The sequence below is a fragment of the Copadichromis virginalis genome, linkage group LG11, assembly GCF_057382275.1.
Source record: "Copadichromis virginalis isolate Kocher_CV1m ecotype Utaka linkage group LG11, C_Virginalis_male_GT1.1, whole genome shotgun sequence".
Taxonomy (NCBI): Eukaryota; Metazoa; Chordata; class Actinopteri; order Cichliformes; family Cichlidae; genus Copadichromis; species Copadichromis virginalis.
Window position 1 is genome coordinate 29,418,644 of NC_140628.1, and position 6,360 is coordinate 29,425,003.

Consider the following 6,360-nt stretch of genomic DNA (forward strand, 5'->3'; position numbering starts at 1 on the left):
AGGATGTAACTACAGCCCAGCCCATGCAGCAGTATATGAATGACTAACCTCGTATTGTGGATGGATTATCTCAGTTGTTCTCCTGGCTGAAGTTTGGTCCTTTTACAGCATCCTGCCATGCGATTACATTTGTTCCTGACCACCGAGAACACTCACGGTAACTTTTATCGAGTGGAAAAACAGTTAGCTTGTTTATATTATGATAACATAGCTGTGTCGCTAGCGGTCACGTAGCACATCATTATATACCAGCTAGCCCAACTTCAGTAACCCTACAAACGTCACTGCTGTTTAGTTTTCTGTCTTCATTTATGCTGGAAGTGATAGCAGAGCTGTACGTTTTAATTTGTTTCCAAAACCCCGCAGTCAGGACATGCTATATTGTATTTAGATAGAAGCTAGCGAGCTAACTCCCTGCTAACTTCTAACTCCGTTAAATGTCATAAATTCCGTTTTCATGGATGCCTGGGTGTTAAACTCAATTGTTACACCTGGTAGAGCAGAACGCTGATCATTTTATTAAAGATGAAAGACTTTAGACAGTTTTTCAACTCTCAGTAATGCCATAGTGATCGTTTGATATATGGACCTGCAGCGGAGTTTAGACCCAGACACGGCTAGTGACGTCAGACTGAACAACCGGATAGCATACTTACAACTGGGCTCGTCAGGCACTCTTCTTGGCTGCAGTGGTTATTATTATATTTACATGCTTCCAGCTCCCGTTTTTGCTCGATGACAGCTCGTACTTTTCCTTTTTCTCCCTCCTCTTGCTCACAGACACATAACGGGTATGGCAGTCCATTCTCCCTGCAGCACGGACTATACTGTCCATGAGGCTACGTTCTTTAGGGCTATGTCTGTAGCATTCTGCCTATTAGCTTAGCGCAACAACAACAACAAAAAGGCGCTCTCTCACCCAGGAAACACGCAGAGAGAGAGCGTCACCCTGTAACCATGGCAACCGTAGTGCTGCCGCCTGGAACAACAGAACATAGCTGTCAAACAAAACCCAAACAGTCCTGACCTGCGACAATATGAAACAGGAAAGTACCGCCGTGTAATCCATTTATTTCAACAAAGTAACTGTATTCTAAATACCACCTTTTTAAACGGTAACTGTAATACAGTTACTCATATTTTGTATTTTAAATACGTAACAGCGGTACATGTATTCCGTTACTCCCCAACACTGAACACACACACATATATGTGTAGCGAAAGACAGATAGAGAAAGAGGGACAGAGTTGTTTCCCACCAAGTACACACAACAGTGTATAGAAAATGCCATTTTGGTACTTACGCTTTCACATCTGGATCCTTCAAACATCTGTTGCTATTTGCCTCATGCATTTTGAGGCCTCTCTGACTCTCTTTCTCAGTTATACTATGCCTGAAATCTTCATGTTATGGGACCGCATCTTTGACCTAGACTTTCACATTAGCTAATTCCCTGAAAATAAAACTTAGCTTTACTTTAATTCGAATCGTATGGACCAAGGTCAGGTTACAGGTGGATATTTCAAATGCTTTGTAGTTAGTAAATTAGATTGAGACTTTTCTCATAGTTGAAATCTTAGAGCATGCAGTTCACCTGGTTTAAATTGTCTGAGTAGAACGCTAAATGTTTGTGTCATTCAGGCCTCCAAAAGGGGGGAATTTAAAATAAATGACTTTTGAAATATACTTCCTGTCTTATTTTCTCTGCCCTGTATAATTAATCTCTATTGAATTCACAGATTTTGCGTACACACTTTAAGAACTGAAATATGTTGATGTTGTTTACATTTGGATTGTAGATAGGGGGCAAGGTTTAATAAGAATATTTTCTTCTTCCTGCTCCTTTTCACACATGGTTGTAGTGCTTTATTGATAGAAAGTGTGGTTGGTTTGTTTGATCTGTTGTACCAAGTGTGAAATAAATAAATAAATGAAATGAAAATGAAATGAAATGAAATGAAATTTCATACATTGTTATGTTGATTACAATAACTTCAAACTCAAAAATATTAACGTATAGAAAACCGAAGAAGAAAAAATCTGAGGATAGTCACAGCAGCAACATACATTTGAAACTGACTCCTTTCTTTATAGTTTAAATCTTTAGTTATGTTAATAATTTAGGTGAAGCATGTATTTCTGTCAAATGTGCACCCAAAGAAAGAGTACATAAATTTCACTGGAGTTGTTAAAAGAAAGAAAAAGTTGGATTATTGATAAATTGATGAATCAAAGTATTACTTTTTCATTAATACACTTTAAAAAACAAAACAAAACACAGTATTCTGTGTGTTCTATGCATTTACGTCATAGCTGTTATTCACTTGCTTGATTGCTGCCTCCTAAACAGTCCATGTGTCAAAGTAGGATGGGAATCTATACTAAAAGTAGTATGTGTCTACTTAAATGAAGATTTTGACTGCATTCTTAACAAATACTTGGTAAGCTGCAACACTGTTTTTAAAGCACAGCCCCAAAACAAACCTGTCTGTGGATTGGTTATCCTGAAAATTGCGTAAGTCTTTGAGTAATGACAGAGTAGTGTTGTCACGCTTAAATGTCAATACTGATAGTACCCACCAAATCTTTCAAAGTTTTTCCTTAAACCAAACAGGATTAGAATTTAATTTCAAGATTAATGTTACTTATTTATATTTTGCATTATTTTTTGTGGTATCATTCTTGATTTATGACTGGTTAAGAACAGCTCCCCCCCCCTTTTTTTTTTTTTTTTTTTTTACATCTGCATTGTTTAATTTCAAATCTACTGCAGCATACAAAGCTAGAATTATAAAAATTGTGTTGTTGACCAAGTATATATGAAGCTATTTGTATTTCTTCACTATAAAAATATTTAGATAATACTTCACAGACCAATCCAGTGCCCAGTGATCTCCATTAGCTTTCTGTGAAGTCAGACAAAATTTACTAACAAAGAATGTGTTAAGTATTTTTCATATATTCTAATGTTTTTATTTTTCTTCATTTGGATTATGATAATAGTTTAACTACTTGTAATTTTATACCTGTTTAATACTTGTATTTGTACACATGGTAAAAGTAATATGCCATATAGTTTTGTTTAAAAATAATTTAAAAAAAAATTCCACTTAATGTAATATAGAATGAACAACTTGCTGGGCAATTTTATAAATCCGAGCAAGTTTAACCTTTTTAAGTTTAACCAGTGCAATGATGTTAAGCTAATGTAATGTAACTGTTTGCTTTAGCATTTCATTAACAATATAATTAAATCCATGTAAAACATATTACTACATTTAACTGTATATTACGTTTCCCAGTAAAATAGGCTGGCTGGATAACTGGATTAAGTAAATACAACATTTCATTTCTTAGCATGCAGGAATTGTGTTTGGCGATTAAATAATGACATGGAAATAATTCAAAAGACCTGTGACCCATGCCATTCTTATCTAAGAGTGCATACTATCAATCTGGCATTACTTAGGCAAGTTTATAATGATGGAATATGGTGTGTATGTCTTGTCTTTCAGATTGACTGACATGCTGTAATATGTTTACTGGTATTGCACATCCTCTCAAAATGCCTTGACCAATCTGGCAAACACATGCTAACCTTCTGGGCACATTGTTTCAGATGTCATTAATCTTTATTTTCAAGTATTGGGACTAGAGTCAAAGAAAACACTTCCCATTAACATATGAGCTTCTATTCACTTGACAAGAAGGGTTTTATTTAAGTTTACATACTCATAATGTTGATGTAGAATAAATTAATGTGATAAATTGTGCACATGATGTTTATGACTTCTCAGATTGTTATGAATGAATTGTATGTTCAAAAATGAAACGGTTCCCCTCTTTAGTAAACATAGCTTTGCTAGGGTTTCAGCGGAAATGTAGTCGCAGTAAAGGCTGAGGTTCAACAAGTTCTACGCAGTTAAAACAAAAAAATCACATGCGGTTATTTAGATGGCTTTAAAATACAACTAAGACCAAGAAAATATTGTGCCTCTGGACAGCCCTCACCCTATTATGGAAAGACTAGAATAGATGGCGAAAGTTTGTTTTCTTCCTCATTTTCATATTATTAGTTATGAATTTTTCTTTAATTTTACACACTCATTTGTTAGTTTGTATATATTTGTATAGATAGATAGATAGATAGATATCCAAGATGCTGATTTTGTGTTTGTCTCAGGTGTAGCTGAAACAGCTACCAGAGTACAATAAAACCAAATGACAACAAAAAACTCTAAAGTGTAAAATCACAAAAGTTTTTTTTTTTTAATCAGGAAGATCCAGGATTTTCTGAAGAAAGAGTCTACTCTCTTTAAAAAGGAGCAAAAATGAATTCTTTCTCCCTGTTTGAGTAAAAGGGAACTGAGGCACGTGGATGTCCATATATTTCTTTAGTGGAAAGCTGTAATCAGAATATGATAAACAGTGCTGTCTTTTTTTCAGTTTTTTTTTCTTTGTGCAGTGACGTGAAGTTGTTCCATACACAACAGTCTTCCTCACAAAAACATGACGTTAACACAGCAGTGTTCATCGATCTCTGGTTACAATATTTAACCATTCATCTATCAGCACCACTGCAGAAATGGTGTGTGTTTTCCCAGGAGGGATTATTGTGTCTGCACTTTACCATGACAAAGTAGACAAGAAGCCTAGTGTTACAGTAAACAGCAGGCAATGGTTCAGGATATCTTTCTTTGTTTACTTAAGTTATGATAGGGTTTCACAGCCGTAATTAAACCTTTTACTTTGTAATTCCGTAATCATAGTTTTTCAGTCTTATGTTGTTTGTTAAACACAAAAATGACAACAGTCCAAAAGAGGAGTCAAATTAGCCTTGAGACATAGACAAAGAGACTGACGCCAAAAACACTTTTTTGCTTTCCATAAATTGTGTTTTCATTCTAAATTTCCTTATTGTTCTCCCAGGCTTTTTAATGGCCCTTTGGTGATGAAAATAAATTGCTGGGTCAATGAAATTAGTCACTTATACTATTTTAACTCCTATATTTTTTGCTTAAAGAAGAGAAACGAAACGGTCATTGAATCAGTCTTTTGCACAGCTGTGACCAACATCTGCTCAATCACTGGCCCATGAATAATTCAGTCACATTTATCTCAGTCAGCGCCACATCATTTCACAATTTAGTCTCATGTGTAAAAAAAAATGCTGAGATCAAATTTAGCATTTGTGCAGTGGTTCTCCACTGGATAGGACCAAATTAGATATTTGGGATGACTTTACTCTAGGCTATGGTGTGAGTGTCTGCAAAAGCAAATTTGGATTTTGTTCTGTGAACATTTTGTTGAGCAACAAGCTTTATGGTTAAAGGTTGGGAAAAGGCCAATCTGTTTACAGTAATCAGATCATTTGCCAACTAACACAACCGTAAATATTTTAGCCAAAATTTTGTCACTTTTAAAACAACAGAAAACTCTGTAAGAAGTGTAAGACTCATCATGCTGATGAATTCAGGCAGTTGGTGACAGTGGGTACTGAATGTTCTCTGGAATAATACACCATATTTAATTTAGATTTTAAGCTTCCAAGTACAAGGACTGGTGATGAAAAGTCTGGCTTTGGAAGTTCATACAGCATTTCCATCATATTTCAGAGTTCCTGCTGATCCGTCTTTTTCTTGTTATTCTTTCTTGATAGCTGAAGTATTGCTCAGCTCTTTCTGTGATATGTAACTGTCATTTTGGTCCATAACTTCTAAAGTATGTGATAATAGTTCATGTGAGCGCTGAATAATGCACATATGGTAAGTTTGTATGTACTTTGGAATTGGCATGGGTCCTGACGGTTTTTGCACTGATGACTGGCAGACATTGGTGCAGGCCTGAAGAGTCTCAGACAGTTTAAAGTTGTGAACGGTGTGCACACACACACATGCACATGTGTCTATTTACTTTTGACACATCCAGCAGTCAAAGTCTAAGATCTTTTTTTTTGCATGAAAAAGTGTGTCAGAGCTTGGGTCCTGTAGGACTTGGAAAGTTAGGTATCTGTCTATCACCTTAGCTTTTGTCTGGAAAGCCACCCCCACTATGTGTGTGTCTTTGACAGCCTATAGTACTCTGTTTATGACTGGTCAACTGTGACTTTGCATTTGGTTTTTGAATGACATACTACAATATGTCAGTCAATCTGAAAGACAAGGGTTTTATCAACCACCCAACTTCTTGGTCTTCTTAAAACTGCTCCAATTGCCAGACATTACTGTCAGATGGGTTTGCCAAAACTAACACAGCTCCACAGGTTCATTATTAATATCCAATCGGGGTTGGATTAGGTTGTTACTAATCATTAAAACTAAATACTGATTACATGTGAAATTGAGGCCTCAAAACTCAAT